The sequence below is a fragment of the Mirounga leonina genome, unplaced genomic scaffold (assembly GCF_011800145.1).
Source record: "Mirounga leonina isolate KUSES-001 unplaced genomic scaffold, KU_Mleo_1.0 Mir_53, whole genome shotgun sequence".
Taxonomy (NCBI): Eukaryota; Metazoa; Chordata; class Mammalia; order Carnivora; family Phocidae; genus Mirounga; species Mirounga leonina.
Window position 1 is genome coordinate 93,809,395 of NW_023270807.1, and position 27,021 is coordinate 93,836,415.

The 27,021-nt window shown below is 35.8% G+C and overlaps 1 protein-coding gene across 2 annotated transcripts in view; it reads right to left on the minus strand.

Annotated features, from left to right (window-relative positions):
- Positions 1–27,021, minus strand: part of HIVEP2 (HIVEP zinc finger 2) — an 88,025-nt gene that overhangs the window by 24,726 nt on the left and 36,278 nt on the right. Inside the window, exons 2-3 of one of the 2 annotated variants that reach the window (XM_034990845.1) lie at positions 7,091–7,185; positions 902–946 (exon numbers count right to left, since the gene is read on the minus strand). The gene's annotated coding sequence lies outside the window, so the exon portion shown is untranslated. Of the gene's footprint in view, positions 1–901; positions 947–7,090; positions 8,400–27,021 lie in introns of those variants that run through there. The other variant, XM_034990846.1, reaches the window with a different exon arrangement.

Consider the following 27,021-nt stretch of genomic DNA (forward strand, 5'->3'; position numbering starts at 1 on the left):
AGAAAAAGAAACACAAAGAGATCGTCATAATAGTTATCGAGTTAGAAACCAAAACCAATCCTAAATAGCCAGCCTGACATTGGATAAATTGAAAATGATTTTTACTCTAAGGAATATTTTTTTTAAAAAGATTTATTTATTTACTTTAGAGAGAGTATGGGGGGGGCAGATGGAAAGGGAGAGAGAATCTCAAGCAGACTCCATGTTGAGCGCAGAGCCCGACGTGGGACCTGATCTAATGACCCTGAGATTGTAACCTGAGAGAAAACCATGAGTCAGAGGCTCAGCTGACTTTGCCACCCAGGTGCCCTTCCAAGGAATACTTTTTATAGCTGTTACATTAGTTCCACAATTAAAGGATATTAATTTCAAACATGGCATTAAGTCATAAGCATACATTTCTTCAGTGCTTTAATTTTGGTCATCCTTTTAAATACTCCTTAATTTTGGTTAGAAAAGTATTTAAAAGAAAGCTTTTGATAGATATTATTTATAAAATCATAAGATTTTTAAAAGCCTTCACTAAATAAACATGGAGCTATTTCTAATCAAGTTGTATGACTTGCATGCTTAAGTGTACTACATATTTCTCTATATGGACATGTTTTATAGATTAATATATGTACAAATATATTTTATATGTAAAATAAAATAAATATATGTAAAATATATTACATAAAATATATTTTACATATACCTATATTTATATTAACACACAATACAGATATATTTTATAGATTAAAACCGGTGATTAAAAGAGCTAGACTAAGGCTGTAAGAATTAAGATTGTCCCAGAACTTTGGAAAAGGCAGGAAAGTACATCCAAATAAACGATTATAAAACCTTCATAATATGAAAAACAAAACATATTTTGGGGACAGTTTAAAAATGTAATGATTACCTGAATGGTTTAGCATTCTCATGGACATGATTGTCTTGACGCTTCCTGGGTAGAAAATAAACACAGTTAGGAAAAATTGTTCCATGAAATCACAACACTGCTGTATATAAAGGTCAGTTTAACGTTCATGTACATAATAGGGTTAACAATGTAATGTGCCCTAAAGAAAAAAAGATTAACCAGTGACTGTTCTGAATACACTACACTAAAGCAGTAAGCTTTATATTGACACTGTGTCCAAAAACAACTGAGAGAGAAAAAATTATTAAAAATTTAGAGTAGTATTTTCTAATATATAAGATTATTATATCAAAACACCTTAGTTTTTTGACACAATTAGCCTGGTTCCAATTCCTTAAATATTTTTTAAATGTTTTATTTATTTATTTATTTGCGAGACAGAGAGCAAAGGTAGGGGGAGAGGCAGAGGGAGAGGGACAAGCAGACTCCCCACTGAGCAGAGAGCCCCATGAGGGGCTCGATCCCAGGATTTTGAGATCATGACCTGAGTCGAAGTCAGACACTTAACTGACTGAGCCACCAAGGCGCCCCTAATTCCTTAAATATTAAAAAGTGGAGAATAGTGGGGTTTTTTTATTGAACCTATAGGTTTGCACATTTAAATTTACATCACAACAAATCAAGGAGTTCTGCAAATGGCTGTGAATGGCTCGGGGAAAATTGACAACTTAGAAACAGTTAGATTTTAAGTGTATACTCATCTTCCATAAGTGAATGGCCACTGTCATACCCAGAGGATTCTAAGAACTTCAGTGCTCAACTCTATCAATTATGATGAAAATTGAGATGTTTCCCTGATAGGCAATGTGGCAGTGTTTATCAAAGTAAGAAAGCACATACCTTTGACCCAGAAATTCCATTTCTGGAAATTTATTCTTACAAATGTACCTGCACAAGTGCACAAAGATATGCATACAAGGACAGCTTAAATAAAATATGGCTCCATCATAAACTCAGCCATTTAAAAAAATAAAGTACAGCAATAAGTACCCATATAGGAACTCATCCAGAAGATAGTAACATTGAATGTTAAAAAAAAAAACAAAACAACTCATTGCCCCTTAGGATGCATTTGATAATCCTATTTGTGTATAAGAGAAACATGTGATAAACAGAAAATTTCTACAGGGGTGCCAAACAGCTTTTAACTCTAGTTAAATTGCAGAAGTAGAATCAGGGAGTCAGAAGAAGGGGCAGGAAAGAAATTTCTACTTTTTACTTTATGATTATTGGTAATTTTTCTTTTTGTTTATTTTTCTTTTGTTTTGTTTTCTTTTTTTTTTTTTTAGGGAGAGAGAGAGAGCACAAGCAGGAGGTGGGTAGCGCAGGGAGGGGCAGAGGGAAAGAATCTCAAGCAGACTCCCTGCTGAGTGGAGCCCAACTCTGGGCTGGATCTCACAACCCTGAGATCATGACCTGAGCCGGAGAAACAATGAGTCTTTGGGTGAGAAATCAGTAGCCCCCAGATATTTGTAGCAAGACATCTGTAATCAAAATCCTTCTGCTAAGAGCCAGAGATTTGTAAAGCGGTAGCTGGAAAAACTAAACAACAAGCATATCAACTTTGGTTTGATGGGAGGTTTTACTATAGGACTGAATTTTTCCCCCACAGTGATCTTCCTCTGCATCCCTTTATAGGTAATAAGACAAAAACTGAAAGAAGTAATGGCCTTATAATACTGCAATGCAAATTTACTTCAGTCAGTTAGAATAACTATGCTAACAAGAATATGCAATGTCAAACCCAAATTGACTGAATTTTTTCTCTAATGAACTAAATATTTAAGGTTTATGTAGATACAACCACTGTTAGACTTTTAATGGTGAATAGCCCCCTCTAAGATGGAGGTACAGTGTATTTTCAATTCGACAGGAACATTTGTGAGCCTTTCCTTAACTAGCAGTCAGAGCTTGAACTGAATAATTTCTAAGTTACTTTTCACATGTAATATTTTACATGATATTGACCTGTGTATGCAGATCCATCGCTAGTAATAACAATGATAATGTTTGTTGTTTATTGCGCATTTACCACATGTCAGATACTGGTACAGAGCTTCATATGTGTTATCTTATTGGCTCTTCATGACGACCCTATAAGTGTTATTACACCTATTGGACAGTGGAGGATGATCCTTAGGGACGGTGACTGTCAGAACCAAAATCAAACCCAGGTTTGGCTCACCTCCAAGCCTACAAGGTCTCACCTCACCCATCCACCTCTGCTAGTAAGTTTTATCATAACTTAAAATAATACATCTTCAATAATACTTTCTCCTAAATATTGTCCCTTGGACGTCAGTATTTCCAGTGCTTAAATTTTTCATGGTCCTGGGAGAATATATGAGTTTTGCACGGTTGTACTATAGAAAGTGACCTCAAAATGCCACTTCCTAGAAATCACACAAATCCATAATTTAAATAATGTTCAAAATCTGTATATTATATAAATATAAGGTATTTATACATTGTAAAAATATAAAGTATTTAAGAACAGTATTATGAGGACAGCGTCTCGTGAGAACATGACAAATTATCATGACAAACAATTGTTTTATTTTGTTCTTTGAAAAGCATTTCTTTCTAAGGAAAGGAAGAAGCAGCTCACAAGTGAAAATTAGGCGTATGGTCACTTCCCATTCATTGGTTTACCCAGATATATAATTTTGCTTACAATACTGACTTCAAATTAAATAATTACATAAAACTTTATGAAAAACAGGATTGGAATAATATATTTAGAAATTAAATAGAATATAATGTTTTCATTTAGCAATGAGGTAATATCTTTATAAATCAGACAGATTTGATTTCTGTGGTATACAGTAGTAAATTAAAACCATTACACCCTAAACAATACATATAGAATTTTTATTCATTAAGAACATATTGTAAAAAAGAGACGCACAAATTAAATTCACACAAAGGCAATACTATTTTGCTATTAAAGAATGAACCACAAGATGAAGAAAAGTGACATACAGAAGATTCAAAAGCCGATATTTCATGGTCAGAACAAAAATTACCTAGAATGTTTACTTAATTGTGGGATTTAAGTTTTAGGAAAAGAGCCTAATCAGAAAAAGTCAAATCTACTGTTTTATTTAAAAAATCAATTTTGCTGATATTCACTAGGGCCATCCTATATTCCAACAGCATTTATTATCCAGAAAATTTTAAAATTCAAAACTTTGATCCCAGTCAAAAAATACATTGACTCAATTATGCAAATAGCTTCTGTCAGGGAAACCTCTTCCTTTTAAATTTCTAAAGACAAGCCTGCCTAAGATGTCCTACCATCTTATCATGAAACTGGATGATCACTTGAAACATGCTCCCTACTCCAGGTCATACAGGAGTTCGTACATTCTGTCTGCCTGAGCTAGAGGTCTCAGCAGGACTGGGGATCCCTCTGGTCTACCTTCCTCTGAATCTCAGTGTCTAACTTCTCACTTCAGTGAAAAGCTTAAGAATACCAAGAGGGAATTGGAAACCATCCCTATTTCACATGCACCTTTTACATTAGATTTTAAACATAGTTGAGAATATAGTATTTCTCTTCAACACCAGCCTCGGAGAGCCTTCAAATAACTGCTATCCATAAAATCACTTTCCTTCTTGCAGTTTCTGAGGTATATGGAGACAAATAGAAGGGAAAAAACATGAGTGATGGGTCCTTAGAGGAATATACTGATCATATTCTTAAACCATTAAAAATGTGGACTCTTTTCATTAATCTCTTGTGTACAGTTGTTTTATCTTGGAAATGGGAAAAAATCTGCCATGTAAATTGTGTGTAGCGTAGATCTATTATTGGGCATAGCGTGTTTGTCTTTTTAAAACTAAACAGGATTTGGGAGTGTTCTAAAGTCTCTTTGCTGCTCTCCTCAACTTCCAATAAGGGAAAGAATTCACTTTTAAAATCTCAAGGCTTTCAAAGTTGAATCGAAGATGTGATGATGACATTCGTCTTTTCTTGTTAGGTGATACTTTTACTGAGCAATCTAACTACCAACAATGGTAAATTCCTGAGCTTGTGTTTTATTGTTTAAATGTACGAAAATGCTTATTAATAGGGAAATAGTTTCTTTGGACCTCATAATATTATTACAACCCATCAAATGTACCCTTCTATATACCTGCAGCTTTAGTTGCATTTTCTCAATAGAGATCTACTTGGCGCTATAAAACCCACAGAAATGTGGTTAATTATAGCTATATTACTTCTCTATCACGGAGATACATCTCATTTTTCATATTCCGAATAAATGTATGTTAAAAGTTAAAAGTAAATTTTCAGTTTTCCCAATCAATTGATATGTTTAAAAAATGTAATATTAGAGCAATCCTCATATAAAAAAAAAAAAAAAAAAACCAGCCAGTTATTTCATTCTGTGAGATTTCTTTTTATGGTAACCAAACCCACGCAGAGTCATTTTTGGCACCCATTGCCACCAAAGGAGAGATATTCCAAACACAATTTCGCATTCACATTTAAAATTTTCCCAATGTCTTTGAGTGCTACGAAAGGAGTGAGATATTTCGTTGGAGGATACGACTCTGGGGTTTCCTGTGGTTGGTGCCCCAGCCAGTAGGAGCCCTTTAGGCAGTAAAGACAGGCACTGCCTGGCAGCTTAAGCACATTTTTCAGAGGGGGACAGTGTTGAAAAAGATATTATCCTCTGCGTGGCTATTACATGGAAGAGTTGCCATTTTTCTAAAAGTGTGCCCTCTCCCTTGGCCACTTTTCACAGTCCCACTCGAATAAATTTGGCACCCAGCTAAATAATTTCCTCAGACAGGCCTTGAAAGGAAAGGCACCGAAACAGCCTCTCATATAGACCTCAACAGAGGTCTCTTCAGGATAACAGCTGGGTGGGATTGGCAGGAAGACAGGCTTGCTATGCAGATGAATAAAGGCTTACAGTATCCAGGGTTGTCAATCTGGGATCTTTTGCTTAGAAAAACACTATTTTAGAAAAAAGCTTTACCTCAGGAAATTAATCATTACTTGAGTGGTGGCAAAAGTCAAGTGCGCATCAAATAATAACATCCTAAATAATAATGGTATAAAATGACTGGCAACAAACACCACCTCTCTACTTCCAAAATTTTAATAATAAGCCATTTTTAAAAACCAAAGTGGTTATTGGACCTTTTTTTGAGAATTGGGGGGATATTATATTTGTAAACAAATATGCACATCTTAAAATTGCAATTACTGAATAAAACCTTAGAGGCCGTTTCCATATATTTGCTTTTAAAATGCCAGAGATCAATTACCAAATATTTTAAGAAATACATGAGCATCTCAGGGCACAATGATGGTTTCACAAATCACTACCACATAGGAGGACTGGATAAGGGGGAAAAGGATCTACCAAAAAACTGTGACCACTGCCAGAGTCCAGCTGAATACAGACTTATTTCCACAGGATGATTAAAAAAAGGCACCTTGCTGAGAGCCAAATTCATTATAAATGCTTCTTTTATTAGTAAAAATCCCCATAACAACCTTAGTTCTCCCTAAAATAAGCAAGTTGCCAATATGAGGAGGATACTGTATATTATATAAAACCTTGCCAAGCGATTGAGGGACCTTTTGGAGAAAAGTAAAAATATTTTGATGATTACCCTCTAATTTGACATACGTTAAAATCCAATTTGATATTTAAAACCTAATGGAAAACTAAGCTATATATTTTTCCACACTGGCTACACTGAGGACATGATTGCAGATGTTTGTATAGTTTGCATATTTAGTCAAGGTATTTATGACTTATTTTGACTGTAGCCTGCTACTTTCAATATTTTATTCTAAAAGTTTTTTGCATTTTTTTTTTTACAATTGTGATTTTGTTTCACCCATTGTATAACCAAAATAATTAGGATACACTAAGTAGAATTTTACATGACAATAAACTTTGCCAGAAAGGAAAGAAATTCTCTTAAATGAGGTTATCTCAATTAAGGGAATTATAATTAAAACTGGTTTGCAAAACAAAACAAAACCTTCACAACCCTTGTCTCTCTAGAGGGCATATACATTGTTTCCTCCCAGATTTAATGACAAAGTTGGTTTACATATGGGTACATGATAGGCCAAAACTACTTTTCAAGTTAAATGTAAAAACAATTAGAATAAAGTGATAAATTTTAGTTATCAACCTGTTATCCACATTTCAAAAAACGGCATCACAATCATCGATGCTTTCCACGATGCCGACTCTTCCCACAGGAACTCATGCACAACTTCGGGGAATCTAGAAAATGAACAAGAAGATTTTTTAAACGATGGCACTTGTAGTCAATTGAAGAGGCATCCTTATTCTTCATTCACAGAAACTGCTTTCCTTGAGGAAAGAAAATTTGGAAGCGGATCTCTCAAGAAGACATTTTTTTTTTCAAAGAAAAAAATTTCCTCTCTTTTAACACAGTTTCAATCTTTTGAACAAGTACTTGTATTCAAAAAAGAATTGCCTATACCAGCAAAAGGGGAGGCAATGAGGAAAATAATGGTAGGGTTATAACTTAACGTATTGGAACTAGAAATTATGCCAGGACAGCGCATGACACAGCCCTGCCTTAAAGTGGAGAGTCTCATCAAACTTCTTACGGTGCATCAGCAACTAAACTCCACAGGATGAAGTCTCAGATAACCTCGTAGTGAATTCTTTTCTATAGTGTACTTCAGCAATGTTATGTTCTGTGCTAAAATTAATTTCTGAAATAGGAAGCCAAAACCAACCAAACTAAAATACTGAGACTTAACAAGAAATAAAGAAAGGGACTTTCTCATACTTAGAATTAATATTTACCCAACTCTAATCCAAAGACAGGCATGGAAAGTCCGACTTAATCCAAATAGATTCATCAATCAACCATCTTTAGACGGTTTATCTCCCAGTACAAAAAGGCCCATATAAAAATATTGTTACATTACCCTTAGGTGGTTATTGTATATTTGTTCATTTTTTTTTTAAATATTGCCTTTCCTTCCAGACAAGTTAGTGTCTCACAGGAAGGACTAATGATTCTAGACATGGCAAAATGGGCCTTAATCCAGTACCACCTGATGTGAGCATTCAAAGTGCTCGAAGGAAGTAGTTTGCTTTAACCCCCACTCCAATTCCACACCGACACAGTAGCACTTTAGGACGCCCTGTGCACTTCGAGACGTGAATCATTACAAGCAAGGAGGCCTACTTGGTTCCTCAAAAGACACAAAAGGTACGAAAATAGCTTCTGCAATTGAAGCAAGAACCTCGTCAGCAGCCAGATGAATGTGGGTGGTCAGATAAGATTCCGTTGCTGCAAAGGGCAAATTATTAAGCAAATGCCAGATTTATTTTCTTTTTTAAACTATGTTCCTCTTGCCTCAAATCAACCATTTGCTGGTTCTGAAGAATGATGACAAGCTCTACTAGCTTCCAAATTGAAAGGTTCATCAAAGCCAAAGAGGATGATTGATTAAACACTGAAAAAAAAAAGACATATATTCTATAAGATAATTAACTATATCTATATTTTTAACAAACCAAATAACACCTCTTTAAAAAAAAACAAGCTAAAGTGCTTTAAAACAACAACAACAACAACAACAACAACAACTATACTTTGGCAATATGAGCTAATCTAAAGTAAAGCATGGCATCCCTCAGGAAAAGAAAATTAATAAATCACTGAGCTATTTTGCACTCCAAACAAAATTCACCCATGACATAAATGGGGCAAGATACTAAAGACATAGCTATTTATAGGGAACAATAACTTGCAGTATTCAGTGACTACCTATGACTGGCAATCCCATAGTCACTGAACTAAGAGGTAAGCAAGGGGAAGGAGAACACACCCCTCAGAAGGTCAGCACGGACACCCACTCCTTCCAACTGAGTTGCAACTATAGACAGGCACCAACCTTTCCCAATCCCAGAATTCCTCATTCTTGCCAACAGCTTCCACAGGCAGAACAGAACACAAGAGTATCCCTCAGACAAGTTGTGAGGGCAGTGTTCCCAGTTCCGACTCTGCTTTTCCAGGCTTACTTTCCAGGACTATGGCTACTAGAAATAGGAAACACTTATCTCATGACATGCACATATATCTGGAATTTTAGATTAGAGAAGATCCCTCTTTTCACTCAATAAGAGGATTCAAAATTTCTTTTTGTCACATGACTTACAATTCATGACCTCTTCAATGCTTGGTTTTCCCTTGAAGAACAAAAAAAATCAATGGCAAGGATATTACACTTATATTTTACCTTACAGAAACTTCCAGGTAATTAGTGTCATTTTAAAGCAAAGATCTGGGCGATATTAACATGAAAGATATGACACCAACTTTGGTGATTTACAAAAATAATTTTGTTGCAAATTAGAATCAGTAATGGCCTCTACAAGGGAGGCAGTTATTACTATTACCATAAAGACATGAAGATAACCATCACAGAAAATGATTTCTGCATTAATTTTAAGTGAGTTTTTGTGCCTCAGTTTCTTTATCAAAATATAAGAAAAATCTTTCCTCAGGGACGCCTGGGTGGCTCAGTCGGTTAAGCATCTGCCTTCAGCTGAGGTCATGATCCCACGGTCCTGGGATCAAGTCTTGCATCAGGCTCCTTGCTCAGCGGGGAGCCTGCTTCTCCCTCTGCCTGTCGCTCCCCCTGCTTGTGTGCTCTCTCTCTCAAATAAATAAATAAATAAAAATCTTTTTTAAAAAATTCCAATAATTTCAAAAAAAAAAATCTTTCCTCAAATAGCTCTTGAGAATGTAGTGGGACAGCTTATGTTTGTGTTCCCTAGAAATCAAGAGGTCACACAGTATACTCTTAAACAATGGAATAAAAGAGAAGAGATTTTCATTTCTTTAACTTTACTTTTAGGTTATTAGATTCTTAAGAAATCATCAAGCAATGAAAATTTAATATTTAATAAAACTAACAATTTTATTTCAGGAAATAGTGTTAATGGATCTTGTTAAATATCCCACGTCATTTAAAATTCATTCCTAAATATGGAGTGAAAATTATCTTTCACTTTACTAACAAAGTACAGACTGATCTTTCTGTCACCTACAGGTTTACAGGAGAGTTCCTCAAAAATATTTTCCAATTCCCTCATCTCCAATTTGTAACAAAACACTTGGAAAATTTGAACATTACTGTTTCTGTCCCAGTGGTTTCTCAACCTTTCTATTCTTAAAAAAATCTTGGCATTAGATATTTATTCTTGGATGCTTACAAGGTATTGTCACTAAGCCAAGCAAGGAACACACTAAACTATGATAGTAGATGATTGATAGACAGATGATAGATGATAGATAGATAGATAGATAGATATAGATAGATAGATAGGTAGATAGATAGACGATAGATAAATAGATGCTAGATGGATAGATAGATGATAGGTAGGTAGATAGATAAATAGATAGATAGATAATGTTTTTAAAATATCGATTATTGGTAGGATTTTTTATTATTTCAATTCTCTATCCTTCCAAAATATTTTAAGACAAGTTATGGCTTAATGGTTTAATATGACTTTTTGATGAATCTTGCAAAATGTTGAAGTTTCATTGGCAAACTTCTTGTGCAAATGTAAGTACCTTCCATCAATCTTGTTTTTTTCTGAGGTTAAACAAATGCACACTAGATCATAATTTTAGTAGAAGAGCTGATAAGATAAACCAGTTGCATTTTAGATGAGAGTCATCACAATTAAAAATAATTATTATTCACATCTACTCTATGAAAAAATGGCAAATAGGACTGGAAACAAGATATGATCCTTATGTTTCTCATTTAAAAGAAGTGTTTAAATATGACATGTTTAAAAGAATGAACACTGCTCTTCACACACTAGAGAAGAGATACTTATATTTAATAGTAGTAAAAGAAATTCCAAAGTAGCAGGTAAAGATGGGAGAAGGGTACTTAAAGAGAAATGCATGTTCAAGATAGACTTTATTAATTCCACCAGTTTTTTTGAAGAGAAGCATCTCTTCCCCACTTAAAAAAAAAAAAAAAAAGGCTCTAAATGGGCCCCTTGTTCTACTTCCCAGTGTCTGGTGCGGCAAGGTAAGAGGTGCCTGGGAGGTGGTAGAGAAGTCAGGCACGCGTGGTGACAATATACAAACACCCACACACACCTACACTTTGATCGGTGTGAGGACTATACGCTTAAATCTCTGGAAACAGTTTGTAAATCAAAGTGAAGGTTGGGGCTAGGTTTGAAATGTAAAGAAGAAGAAAAGGGGTTAAAGAGATACAAATAGGAACAGGAAAAGGTAGTAATATTTGGAACATGGGACAATTACTGGGACAAGACAGAGGCTCTGAAAAGTCAAAAAATGTGTGTGGGAAAAGGGAGTTTCCACAAGAGGAAGCTGGGGCAAACTGAGTCAAATTCACCTCTTTTGTGTTTTTGTTTAGGGTTCTGGTTCTAGAAAGTGCTTCTAAAAATGATCCCAGAGCTACCCATGGTCTACTGCTGCTTCTCACCAGGTAGTTGGTGCTGGAGCACAGACAAGATACAAAACAAAACATTGTGTAAATTAATACTACTAAAAACAACCAAAAAAGTAGGCACATGTGATTTAGGGATTATAACTTAAGCTTCCTTAACTAGATTTTTTCCCCACTATTTTATGACACTTTTAGGCATTTATCAATGCCTCCTATGTGCCAGAAAATGGGCTAAGTTTACAAAATACAAAAAGGGAGAGGCAAGCTCTCTATTTAAGACTCCAGAGCCTAATAGGGAAACGTTCGTGAACAATAAGTTCAACAAACTATTTTAGGTGCTTTGACATAAATATAAACACAGTACAGGGAGACCACAAAGGAAGGGATGGTCAATTCTATCAACAGAATTAGGAAAGGTTTAGCAAGGCAATGGATATTAAGTCTTTAAAGAAAACTATGCTAATATACAAAAGTACACAGGTCTCAATGTTAGGTTGAAAAATAAATATATTTGGGGCACCTGAGTGGCTCAGTCGTTAAGCGTCTGCCTTCGGCTCAGGTCATGATCTCAGGGTCCTGGGATCGAGCCCCATAACGGGCTCCCTGCTCAGCGGGAAACCTGCTTCTCCCTCTCCCACTCCCCCTGCTTGTGTTCCCTCTCTCGCTGTGTCTCTCTCTGTCAAATAAATAAATAAAATCTTTAAAAAAAGAAAAAGGAATAATACACTTGTCTGATGAAATAAAAATAGAAGATTCTATCATTCCAGTTTCTCTCTAATTGTACATACTTTTTAGCGTGGTGAAATGTTAATGTTCTAGTTAATACAACCTTATGGGTAGGTAAAGACCACAGAGAAAATGATTTTTGTTTTAACATCTGCTAGTGATTATTTTCCAAAGTACATTAGGCTTCTCCTTGAGTTAATCAGAGTCTCCTGAACATAATTTAATCTTTCTTTGATGATTCAGTATCGAATAGTGCTCTCTAGTCCTTACTCTGCATCTGGGCTGTGATCATCTGATATTGGCAGTGCAAACTTCTCCCCACATGTGTTCCTAAGCACATGTCATATTTTCCAAGATCACAGTGGTAACTGAGATTTGTTTTCTTGACCACATATCTGACATCAAATAAGTCATATCTGACTAACTTGTTTTAGGAGCAGATATAAAACTATCCACTTCTATCACCATTACTTTTTGAGTCTACTGTAAATCATACAGGGAGTATTAAGTACTGTGAAACATTTTAGAAATCATTCAATCCATCAGTGAACTAACAGAAGAAAAAGGTGAGAACCAGAGAAATCAAAAGATTTCCTTAAGGACCTAGTAGGTCATTATGATGGGTTTGGGCTATTGTTTAGGTCTTCAAACTTTCAAGTCAATTATTTCCCACTCTCTAGACTACTTCCTCTTACTGAAAGTTTATTTATCTGGCCTTATTGCAGAAACTGAATGAAAGGAATGAAAACTGAAGAATAAATAGCATTGAACTTAGAATGAGCGAAAACGTTTATCATCCACACTATAAAACTAACCAGTCAAAGAAACAGAAAATAACAGTAGCTAAAAACTAATGGTCCCATTGAACTGGCTATAGATTTTTACAGAAAATAAAATAAATTCAATGAAAATTTACGTTTTCCAAAATGAGTAAATGGTAGTAAAATTAGTTGTCAAAATAATCAGTTTTTACAAATAGTACATTTTCTATCCAAACCAAATATATTTAATTCTCAACCATTTTCCAGCAAAAGCTATTTTCTGTTATCAAGTTTCCTATATTCTTATAATGAAAAAATTTTTAAATTAAGTATTTTAAGTCAAATTATGCGATCATCTTCCCCAATGCAAGGATAGCTTTCACTGACAGCCAATGGAGGTATGCCCCTTGGTTCATAATACCAAAATTTCACCAAGGAGGCCTGTGGAGATATGGTAACCCCATCTCCATAATTATTGTTTCTCTGGCAGAATGGTGTATGCTGCCTTGGTTTTTAAAAAGGGTAGGACCAATTAGATGTTTTGTATAATTAAAAATCTTACTCTTTTGGGTGCAATTTTAAATGGGGCTTTTTTTTTTTAAAGATTTATTTATTTATTTGAGAGAGAGAATGAGATAGAGAGAGAGAGCATGAGACAGGGGAGGGTCAGAGGGAGAAGCAGACTCCCTGCCGAGCAAGGAGCCCGATGTGGGACTCGATCCTGGGACTACAGGATCATGACCTGAGCCGAAGGCAGTCGCTTAACCAACTGAGCCGCCCAGGTGCCCCTAAATGGGGCTGTTTTCTTAATTTCTCTTTCTGCCTCTTCATTATTAGTGTATAGAAATGCAACAAATTTCTATATATTGACTTAGTGTGCTACAACTTCAATGAATTCATTTATCAGATCTAATAGTTTTTTGGTGGAGCCTTTATGGTTTTCTACATACAGTATCATGTCATCTGAAAATAGCAAAAGTTACACTTCTTTCTTAGCAATTTGTATACCTTTTATTTCTTTTTCTTGTCTGATTTCTTGCACCAAAAATAACAAAATACTTAGGAATAAACTTAACCAAGGAGGTGAAAGCCCTATACTCTGAAAATTATAAACTACTGAAAGAAAGTGAAGACAACACAAATAAATGGAAAGATATTCCATGCTCATGGACTGGAAGAACAAATATTGTTAAAATGTCCATATTACTCAAAGTGATCACAGATTTAATGCAATCATTATCAAAATACCAACAACATTTTTCACAGAACAAGAAAAAATAATCCTAAAATTTGTATGGAATTAGGGGCACCTGGGTGGCTCAGTCGTTAAGTGTCTGCCTTCGGCTCAGCTCATGATCCCAGGGTCCTGGGATCTAGCCTCGCATTGGGCTCCCTACTCCGTGGGGAGCCTGCTTCTCTCTCTCCCACTCCCGCTACTTGTGTTCCCTCTCTCGCTGTCTCTCTCTCTCTCTCTGTCAGATAAATAAATAAAATCTTTTAAAAAATTTTTGTATGGAATCACAAAAGATCCCAAATAGCCAAAGCAATCTTGAAAAAGAAGAACAAAACTGGAGGTATCACATTCCCAGATTTCAAGATATACTACAAAGCTATAGTAATCAAAGTATGGTACTGGCAAAAAAAAAATAGATACACAGATCAAGAGAACAGAGAGCTCAGAAATAAACCCATGATTATATGGTCAATTAATCTTTGACAAAGGAGGCAAGAATATGCAATAGAAGACAGTCTCTTCAACAAATGGTGTTGGGAAAACTGGAGAGCAACATGCAAAGGAAAGAAACTGGACTCCTTTCTCATACCATACCCAAAAATAAACTTAAATGGATTAAACACCTAATGTGAGCCCTGAAACCATAAACATCCTAGAAGAGAACATAGGCAATAATTTCTCCAATATCAGCCATAGCAACATTTTTCTAGATAAGTCTCCTGAGGCAAGGGAAACAAAAGCAAAAATAAACTATGGGTACTACATCAAAGTAAAAAGCTTCTGCACAGCAAAGGAACCTATCAGTAAAACTAAGAGACAACCTCCTGAATGGAAGAACATATTTGCAAATGACACATCTGATAAAGAGTAACTAAAATATAGAAAGAACTTACACAACTCAGCATACAAAAACCCCCAAATAATCCAGTTAAAAAATGGGCAGCAGACATGAACAGACATTTCTCCAAAGAAGACCAACAGATGCCTAATAGACACATAAAAAGATGCTCAATATGATTCATTATCAGGGAAACACAAATAAAAACCACAATGAGATATCACCTCACATCTGTCAGAATGGCTAAAATCAAAAACACAAGAAACAACAAATGTTGATGAGGATGCAGAGAAAAAGGAACCATCATGCATTCTTGGTGGGAATGCAAACTGGTGCAACCACTGTGGAAAACAGTATGCAGGTTCCTCAAAAAATTAAAAATAGAACTATCATATGAATCCAGTAATTCCCCTACTGGGTATTTACCCAAAGAATATGAAAACACTAATTTGAAAAGATATATGTACCCCTATGTTTATAGCAGCATTATTTACAATAGCCATGATATGGAAGCCACCCAAGTGTCCATCCACAGATGAATGGATAACAAAGATGTGGTATATATATATACAATGGACTATTACTCAGCCATAAAAAAGAATTAAATCTTGCCATTTGCAACAACATAAATGGATCTAGAGAATATAACGCTAAGTAAAATAAATCAGAGAAAGACAAATACCATATAATTTCACTCATATGTGGAATTTAAGAAACAAAATAAATGAAGAAAGAAAAAAAGAGATAAACCAAAAACCAGACTCAGTGGTTTGGCTGATGGCTACCAGAGGGGAGGTCGCTGGGGGGATGAGTTAAGTAAATGAAGGGGATTAAGAGTACACTTATCACAATGAGTACTGAGTAATGTATAAAATTGTTGAATCACTATGTTATACACCTGAAACTAATATAATGCTGTATGTTAATTATACTGGAATTAAAATAAAAAAGATCTTTTTTGTTTTCTTGGTTGTGATACATTTTTATTTTTATATTCCAATTCTTTTTTTTTCCCTTCCTTTCAATTCCCACTATTCTATTCTTTAATGTTATTATGGTAGGTAAATAACCACTTCCTGCCAAGCTATTTTAAATATTTACTCTAACTAAATATTTGGAGGATAAAACCAGAGGAGGACTATTTGGCTACTATACTCTAATAAGAAATACAACAAAAAAGTCATAATTCCAATATATTGTGTTCTCAAGTTTCACCTTTTACAGTGCTTATGCTTATTCTTTGGTTGCTACAGGTATACATAAGTAAGGTAATGATTCCTTCTCCAATTCTCCTTTCACTCTTGGATGTGCCAAGATTAGCATAAAGGCTTATGTTAACTTCGGATTATGTGAACAAAGAGAATGGAGAAAACAAATCGTAAAATATGCATTATTTTATAAGTATGCATAAAACAGGCTGACCTTGCCTGAAGGAAAATCCATCTCTCACAGTAGACCCTCCCATGTCAATAGAAATAATACCAAAAGTAATGAATGCATAGCTGAAAATTTGAATTGCATTTCGTATCTCATGCTACAACCAATTTTCAGGTGTGAGGGGAAAAAAATCATCTTCAGTCTTCCTACATTAGGTCTACCCACAATAAAGATCCCTGAAGAAAGAAATCAAGGCAAGGTCTATGACATATATATATATAACCTAGCCAGATGGGCCCTGTCTACCTCTAATAATAAGCAGCTGAAATAATCAATTCTGTCTCCTCTTTTGAAAATTCTTACAGAGTGAGGAAATTGACCCATGTGTCAGTGTAGAGGTGTACAACCTCAGTAAGTCAAAGAGCACATCTTGATTTAGCACTGTCCCTGGATCAGCAAGGCACACAGACTTCAGAATATCCTGAACCTCACTCAGTTACTATTGGAGTTCAAGAAAGCTTATGATCAAAAAGGGCTTGAACAACCAAGTAAGCCTCAACAGAGGGACGTAGTTCAAATAGAAGCCATGTTTTACCCAAAGGAAGTAACCAGAAAACCTTTAAAATTACCTATGCTATGTGGTTATTCAGGTACTCCCCTGACACTTGACAGACTCTAAATGGCATTCATATTTTCAGCCCCATCTTGGAATATATCATTGCCCACAAAGTTTAAGGCTAGAAAAATACCGAAGTTTCAAGCAGGTGTTTGTAAGATCCTCTTGGGTAAACTCTGTCAGGTAATTCCAGAATTCCATCCATAGGCCCTTTCGCTCAATCAAATGACATTTTTTCCAAAGCTTTTATAAACTAATGAATGAAATGAAATAAAATATTATTGGAATGTAAATGTCATATTTATTTGAATTTGAATCCAGAATTACTGTTTTATTTACAATATATATGTAATTTAAATATCATATATACTATGTAAAATATATATTATATAATATATGAAATTTAGATCAACTTCAATGAAACTTACCAAGAAAAATTGAATTAAGAATAATGTCCAGGTGTGGAATTCAAAGATAAGTAAGATAAGATTCCTGCCTTCAAACAGCTTACTGTCTACTAGGCAAGAAAACCATATAAACAAGCTATAAAAGAAATAGAGGCATAAAATGGTATTATGGATGCACAGAAACAAAAGATAGTTCAGGAAAGCAGTCTTCAAGAACACGATCTTAGGCCCCGAAAGGCTAGGATTTGGCAAGTAGAGATGCAGAGAAAAGGCATTTAATATGAACATACTGTTCAAAAGAGAAGAGCAAGGGATGTTGAAGAAACAGTGACTGGACTATTTGACATACTGAGGTAATGGAATATGGGCTGAGAAGGAAAGGTGGTGGCAGACGATAAAGGAACTTTATTTGGTAGATAATGAGAGCCAGCAGAGGTTCTGAGCAGACTGCCACAATCACAGAGATAATTTAGAAAGTTCACACTTAATAGCTCATCTCTTTCCATCCCCTTTTGAACAAATTTCTGCAAATACGTAGCCTGAAAAAAAAATCAAGATTGAGAAATTTGTTTTAAGACAAGGGAGAAAAGAAGCTAAGGGGGAAAGATCCATGTAATAAGGTAATTAGTGGAATACACTCTTGGAAAAGTGGGAAAGAAAAGGAAACTCAAAAGCACAGATTAAGGGATCAGTTTCAGAAGAAAACTGGAAACTTTTCTGTTTTAGACTGGAAGGACAGAAGAAATAATGAAGCAAGAGAACCCTTTAAACAGAGAGAGAGGGGAAAAAAAGGAGAAATTCCCTGAAGATGTTTTTAACCTGCTCAGAAAAGTAGAAGGCTGGTCATCTGATGAGCAGTAGGAGAGGGAGCTAGAGTTGGTGAGGGCTTCATGAGTTTAAACATCCATTTGTCCTGAGTTCTTAATGCACTTAACAGTCTTAGGAAGAACACTATTTGTTATTAGACTATTTAAAAAGAGGGTTTTACACCAGAATATATGCAAAATTTATCTAAGTTGATAAATATATCCAAATAATATGATATCATCATATCTAATAATACAGTAAAAGATTATATTTATCTTTTATTTTTCAATAAAACTCTGAGGCTGATGAACTATAAGTCACTCTTTATGAACAGTAGATTTAAGACAATTAAAAAAAAAATTGAATACTGGGTTTTTTTTTTACTGCTTTTCCAAAACCACAGCTGAAGAGGTCTCTTTTATACTGAGCAGACTAACATGATAATTTAACACAGTTTTACAAAAGCACCTGAAATTGTTGAGATGAGGGAGAAAAGATGTAATGAAAAGAACACTAGAATTTGAGTCAGAAAATCCATACTCCTGTGCCAGTTCTAATACCTGGCAGCTGTGAAATCTTGGACAATTTATTTAGTGTTTTCTTATCCTTGTTTCTTCATTCAGAAAATAAAAACAAAAATTCTTCCCAACCATGGTTGCTGTAACCAGGATGTCTGTCATAGTAAGTACTTGATAAATTGATTTTTAAAAAGATAATGAGATCAAGGGGGTATTCAGTGAGGAAGAGATTTAGTAATTAAAGATATTGTATCTCATAATTCTATATTACCACCTAAAGCAAAATATTGCAATAGTCATGCCGTTTTTCGTTCTATCAACATTTTAAAAAATATTATTGGTGGCCTAGATATTCACTTTCAGTGGTATCATTAGTGATTGAGGTGATTTTTTTCCAATGTTTTAATCAATAACTTATCAAAGAAAATCGATGATGATTCTATGCCGCATTTTCCCCCCAATTCAATGGCTACTAAAATACGCATTGCTATGCATTGTGGGCTACTATAGACAAGGCAAGGTGTCTATTCTAATTTATTTAGCAATTAAAAAGTTGTGTGATTTATAATTTTTAATTGTCCAAAGTGACGACATGTGGAAGAAACTTCTCTGTTGTCAGTATCAAGAAGAATTTTATTTTTATTGAAAACTGGTTTTATAGGGGCACCTGGGTGGCTCAGTCGGTTAAGTGGCTGCCTTCAGCTCAGGTCATGATCCCAGGGTCCTGGGATCGAGCCCCACATCGGGCTCCCTGCTCCGTGGGAAGCCTGCTTCTCCCTCTCCCACTCCCCCTGCTTGTGTTCCCTCTCTCGCTGTGTCTCTCTCTCTGTCAAATAAATAAATAAAATCTAAAAAAAAAAAAAAGAATACTGGTTTTATAGACACTACATTTTAAGCCTATTTAGTGTTCTTCTTTAGGATGGCTGCTAGAAAGCTAAGATCTAAATTTAGGGCCTTCCCCTAGGAAGTACACAGGCCTTCCTGGCACGTATTTTGACAGTAACATCATTTCTAGCTTCAAGTACTATTCCTACTTTTGTTTCCTATTGTCTCATACTCACACTTACTAATATGTACACACATACATGCACACCTCAATAATGGGATTGATAACCAAAGACATAATATATGTAGCTGGGAACTGTTTCTAAAATTGAATCTATTTGTATACTTCAATAGTGTTTGGGCAGCACAATTGTGAAAACTAATTGGTTCCAGGAATATAAAAAGTAATGTGGAAACTTCCCAAATATTTGTCTTTTCCCTCTGCTTTCACCTGTATTGATTCCAAGAAAAGAAAGGATTTCATAAATACAACAGCAAAGGTACATATAACACAACTCAAGAGAAACATTAATTATTTTTCCTTCTCTAAGGAATTGCATATGAATAATATGGAAATAATATGCTCAAATTATATTATCTTTGAGACATGGTCAAATTTCCAGCTACTGTCAAGGCTCAGTGGCAGACATGGTAAATGCATCTGACATATTCTTGGACACAGATAACTTACACTGGCAGATCTACACACAAATCCTGTATGGTGTACTGAGGGGGTTGGATGAATGTTTTTTATTTGTTGAACATCCATAAAGTATAAAATCAGATTTGGACACATGTACATGAGCAAGTTTAGAATCCATTTGATCAGAAAGTATTTCAAGTCTCAAATCAACCTCTACTTCTAAGCATCAACTGTTCTAAATGTTACTAAAATTTTAAACAATGAATTAAGAGTCTAAAAACCATCTCTAGTGACATTTTGATTAACCAATTATATGTGATTTAATTTGATCTTTGTTTTCAAATAAATCCAAATGCTAGAGAATGTGTGGGATTCCTAATTTTGGGTTTCAGTCAACATTGACCAATATCCAATATGGACATATTGGCCTAATTTCTACATTCTTCACACCCATATAAATAATTTGAAGAACACAATTTAAACAATGCAGCCAGAAATAATCCACCTTGAAAAACATTATAAGAAATAAAAAATATATATATATGCTTTTGTTTCAGCTTTAAGAGCAGTTTGCCAAAATCTGCCATCCCACAAATGGTCTTAACTCACTGACTCCCTTTTACTGATGTTGTTATTTTGTATATTTGTTATATCTCACTTTCATCCTCTCTGATACGTCACTGAAGAGCAAAGAATTTGCTTTAAAAATCTCATTAAGAATTCTTCCTTAGCACAAATTCTTGTCAAAACAAACAAAAGTAGAGAAAAATAAGCAAAAGCAATTAAGCAAATGAAAACACAGAGAAGACTGCAAAATTAAGTATTTTATCATATTGTTTAATTTATCAGGCTTGTGCTGATTTCATTAAGGGCTTTAGACAAAGGGCCAGAACTAATTTTATTGTAGCATCTGCTCTCTGATTTTAACATGGGTGTAAATTATTTGAATAGGCAGATTATAATACTTCTTTGAATTGATAAGTAGCAATCCAATATAGAGAAGAAAATGTTTTAATATTACCTTGCATATGGACATTACGTTATTTTTCAAAGCTTATCATTTCACCCTCATAGTATCCTCTTAATGTAAGAAGAGCCTGAGGAAATCGAGGCTCAGAGAGGCTAAGCCATTGTCACAACAATATTTCATGGATCACACAATCAGCGGGCAGCTCCCTGGCCTCCTGTCCCCCAACACAAGGCTCCTTTTGTGGACCAAATGGAGCCTACAAACCAGTTTTAAGAGAGCATGTGTGGGATTTGCGGGCAGAAGACACAGGTTTAAGATCCCCCTCTCCCGTGGATTGACCTTGAGTGGTTTCCCTTCCTTTATCTAAGCTCGAATTTCCTCATATGTAAAATGGGAATAAAGATGCTGGCCCCACTTTTCTACCCCTCTATTAGTAAGCCGACAATTGAGATGACATACGAAAATCAGCTGTCAATTTTAAATCACCAAATAGTAGATATTGTTGTTTTGGATACTAATGAACAAAGCAGCTTTTTGCTGAAGAAACTAAAACAGAAGACATTCAAAGGCCTGAACCCTAATACTTCCTACTTCCCTGAGTGCCCTGAGTAAGTTCTACCAACATAGTCGGAAAATGTTTACACAATAGACTAATGGGACTGCTGGATGGTTCATCAAGGTCAGCCCATTTTGAGAGAATAAGGGAGGCAAAAAATTGCAATCCAGGTGAAAAACGGTACAAACTTCCGCTTCCCTCAGTGTCACGCCTTCTTCATGGGCATGCAGGTAGATCTAAGAAGTGGGAAACCCCAACCAAGATGTTTTAATCGTGGCATTTGTGTGATGTCTTTGATAGCAAAGAACAGAGAACCTGACCCAAACTCTCTACGGCAAAAATGTTAACATTGTTGACTCATGATTCTCAATAGTCCAGGGGTAGTGTGCTTTCGGGCCAAACTTGATCCAGAGACCTGTGAAGTCTTCAGGATTTGGTTTCTTTTACTGAGATTCTTTTGACTCTCTCCCCTCTGTGTGTCAGATTCGTCATGAGGCTGGCCCCTCTCCCCCTAGTGTCAATGACAAAAGAGATTCCTGACTTCCTCTCTTCACCACCAAATCAAAGGAAGAGAAAACTTCTCGTGGCTTCTCAGGATGAAAATCTTCTTTCATGTTTGACAGACACTGCCTACTATTACTGAGAAGCTCAATTCAGAATTATTTATAACACTCCTCTTGACAACATTAGAAACAAAGGGAAGGATTTTCCGGACATAGGCGTACATACTCTTCAGGCACAGCAAGCACATACGTACACAACAGGAAAACTGTCATTCCGGAAAAGCCCTTTGTTTACAATGTTGGGTGACATCATCTCAATTCACTGTCTAAATGATTTGTGCCCATTTTAGCTTAAAGTCCCAATTACTGTCTTTTTGAAGAAAGTATTTCAAATGTATTACTTTTGATGAGTTAACAACTCTTTCCTTTGTTCCATGTCAAATTGTGAAACAATTTAGAACTAGACATTTTAATTCAATTTGGATTCATTTGTGTAGATCAAGTTTAGTTAATGCCTAAAAACATAAAAAAAAATAAAAATTCCCTCTCCAGAATTTTCAAGTGTTAACTATTTTACTCTATTTTGTGTCTCGTAGAAATCAAACCAAATAACAATATAGTCATTTGAAATTTTCTTTGAGACGTTTTGTCAGAGAAAATAAGCTGACAAGAATATGAACACCCTCCATTTATAGTAAACCGTTGGTGAGGAGGTACTATTTATAAATGTTTTCCATATGATGTGCTTATGTTTTTGGGTTCTGAGTACTATGCCCGTATTGTTTCTTTTCTCTTACTTTTTTTCTTATGAGTAAGGAGTTCCACCCTCTGTCCCCTTCTCTTTATGAAAAAAAAAAAAAACAAAAAAAAAACACAGGAAAATCTATTTTATGAAACAAGTCATGATAGCAGATAATGAAGTGAGGTTTCCAACAACCTTAACTTCTCTCCAGTTTCTGGGGGAAAAAAATGGATCTTATTGTTAGTACCTTTGAAGAGAAGGGATCATAATAGTCAAAAGGGCCATGGTCAAAATACTAAAAAAAAAAAAAAAAAAAAAAAAAGGCTTAGGGTAAATGTGCTATGTGTGTTTAAAGGCAGAGCCCTATCATTTTTATAGACTAAGTATCACTAAGCAAAAATGAATATTTAAGAGTTTTTAAAGGTGTCAGTGATTCCCTACAATTTTTTTTAAGATTTATTTATTTATTTTAGAGAGGGAGAGATGAGCAAGCAGGGGGAGGGACAGAGGGAGAGAGAGAGAGAGAACCCTTAAACAGACTTCCGGCTGAGCACAGAGCCCAATTTGGAGCTCAATCTCAGGACCCTGTTTTTACTGTATTTTATAAAGTAAAAATTATTAAACAGAGTATCAATGTAAGAATTTCTGTATGTATGCACATGTGTGTGTGTGTGTGTGTGTGTGTGTATATATATATATATATATATATATATATATATATATATATAGAATGATTAGCCATAAAATATAACTCATTTCTTGGCTTGTCAGCCAGAAAGTCATCCAGGTCCCCAGAGCAGCCCATGAGGAGCACCTAAGTCTCTCTAAAAGCACATGGGAATATGAATCTTGTCAACTTCAGGGAGAGACATGCTTCCATGAGGGACTAAAACACCGAGAAAAAGGAGAGAGAGAATGCATCAGGCATTATCTTTTTGAGCATTGTGTCCTCTGACCCTATAGAATAGTGACTGAAAATTAATGAATTTCTGGTCACTAGTGGTTGGTTTCAAAATCAACTAATTAGTTGGAAAATTAACATTTGCTAAAAGCAATCCCACCCCACCCCAGCCTGCCAAAAAAAATCATCAAAGTTCTAAACATCAGAGCTCTGTCAGTTGACTTCCTATTGTGCAAGCTGAAGCTGTAGCTAAAGTTCAGGGTGGTAGAGGGGCAAACTAGTGACATCAGAAAGCGGGGAAACCTCTGGGCTGAGACCTGGTTAGCGGGAGAGAACAGTCCCCTTGCAGGCTAGTAAGGGATGATACATCAAGGCCAAGCCCCCGACACTCAGCCCCTGACCCAGACCCACTGATTAGTCTGAAATTTATTCACCTTCACCTTGTACATGAAAATCCACCCATCTGGGGCACCTGAGTGGCTCAGTCGTTAAACGTCTGCCTTTGGTTCAGGTCATGATCCCAAGGTCCTGGGATTGATCCCTGCATCGGGCTCCCTGCTCAGCGGGGAGCCTGCTTCTCCCTCTCCCACTCCCCCTGCTTGTGTTCCCTCTCTCACTGTGTCTCTCTCTGTCAAATAAATAAATAAAATATTAAAAAAAAAACAAAAAACAAAAGAAAATCCACCTATCACTTAATGTCAATGAATAATGGCTTCTCTTCAAGTGCAGATCAAACAGTTAAAGTCAATTTCCACCCCTCCCCGCCCAATATGTTATAAACCTTGTTGTTGCCCAAGAACTTTCCCAGAAGTCTGATTAAGCAGCAAATATTTTCCCTTTTCTTCAGACTTAGTGTCTGGGTTGCAACACAACTGGATGGCAGAAAAAAAAAACAAAACTTGGAAAATGTCTGCATTTGACTGGTGTGAAAAAACTGTCTTAAGCACTCACAAATAATTGAGGCACGGAACCTAGGAAAGAAAATGTCACCACATTCAGCTGCAGAAGTGTGTCTCCATTACTGCAATTTTTAGATACTTATCAACCTTCGATGAACATCAGTGATATGATATTAGTCATTATTAAATGGCACCTCTGCCTCCACCATACAAAGTGCAGAATTCGAGTTTAATAAGGTGGCATTCCAATTGCCAGATGGCAGCTCCCCTTGATTTACGTTTCTCTATGAAACATTTGAGTCCTTTCCAAGAGACTCACCTCAAGTGTCTAAGTATTTGGCCTTCATTTTTATATATACCCAATATGCTTAGAGGTAAGAAAGGCATGACTGATCATTATGAGTAAATTTATATATGAAAATTTATAAAAAGAACACATTTTCTTACTACTTAGAGCATCTATTTGATGAGAAAGATTTCAACTTGCTTTTCAATTTCAAATTTTTCATTTTTCAAATTTCAATTAAATTTAAAACCATAAGATAAAATCTTACAAGTGGCTTCCTTTCAATATCCTGAGAGATGATAAGCAGAAGAAAAGGGAGAATTTAGGAGATTTAGGAAGAAAAGTTCCTAAAAGTGCATGGAAAGTATTAATGTCTACAGAAAGAATTTAAAGAACTGGTTCTCTTTCCCCAAACTGGAAATATCCTTCTGTTTGAGTACTGAGTGTCTGTCCCTGAGTAAACCACAGGCAATCCAAACAGAAATTGTCATCTCTACCAAACAATAGCTTTAGAGGCATCATAATTTTATCCTTTGCTGCTTCATGTTAATGAGTAAATAGTAGCATTGTTTGACAAAGATTGGTTACATAGTGATCATTATGGAGAAGCCTCCCCATTTTGAACAGACTGAGGCGGGCAGGAGCACCTTCACTGCGCGGCGTGGAGAACCCCAGGCGTGCAAAAGCACCAGCCAGATGGCTCATACAGTGGCTCAGCCTGCCCTTCCATACTGTTCCGATGCTGTCTGCAGATCAGTAGGGAGAGGATCTTTCCCAAAGCCCCACCAACTAGGCACTAAAGCAGTGGCCAATATCAAAGAAAGTGGGAACGAGGGGCACAGAGAGACACAGCTACAGGTAAGAGGTAATATGATAACATGAAAAGAACACTGGGCTACAGAAGTACCAGTACACTTTAAAATACTTTATTTCATTGAATTCTCATGAGAACATTGAAACATAACTTTTTTCCAGCTGAGAAGGTTAGATAAGGCCAAAGGCCTAACAGATAGTAAATGTCAGGAAGAGGATTTTAAGCTAATTGTCTTTTACTCAGGAACCCCAATATTCCCACTGATCCATGGCCCCTCTCCTTCAGCATACTAATTCAGCTCCCCTGTTTATGTATCTCTGGATAAATCACTTAAAATTAGTGGGCCTTGGTTTCTCCACCTGTAAAATGGACATCGTAATTCCTGCCCTGCTACCTTCCTTAGATATTTTAAGAATTAAATGAATCCACATATATGGAAATAATATCAAAATGGAAATCACTAGGTCATGGGAAGATCTGAATGCTATATTCACGGGCCTTCTCAGTCACTGCTTTATAGGTATCTTCACCACAGGCTTTCTGTGTCATGACTTAAAGTTCTAACTTAGGATTTTGATACTTCACAGATATAGGGAGGTATCTGGTTTATTGCTATTCATCTTTAAGTCTAAGTATATCCTTCCTCCCTGAGGTATCCCAAGTCTTCTGTGGTCCCCTAATAATGATTCATCACAATGTGCCGTCGTTTTGATGTACTTATCTCTCAGACTAGAATGGGAGGCTTTTGGAGGCGGGAATTCTATCTGTATTTGTTAATGTATTACTATTAGCTGCTGTAGCAAACAAAATCTAAAATGCATAGTTGCTTATTCACAATAGCAGTCAGAAAGAGTCCTGATGGATGGCTCCCCTCAATCCAGGAACCCAAGCCCTTTTAACCTATGGCCCACCATCTACAACAAGGATTCCAAGACCATCATGATTACTCTGCTTTAAGCTGGCAAGAGGGGGAAGACATGGAGGGTCATTCTTGGGAGGGTTTTTGGAGTCAGGCATTAATGTGGCACACAGCATTCCACTCACATTCCATCCACTAAAACTCAGCCACATGGCTCACTAACTGCAGGAGAGATTGTGAAATGCAATCTAACTATGAGCCCCAGAAGAACAGGATGCAGGTTTGGTGAACAGCCAGTCAGGCTCTGCCACGCTTATAATAGAAACTTCAAAGATACTTCCTAAAGGAACCA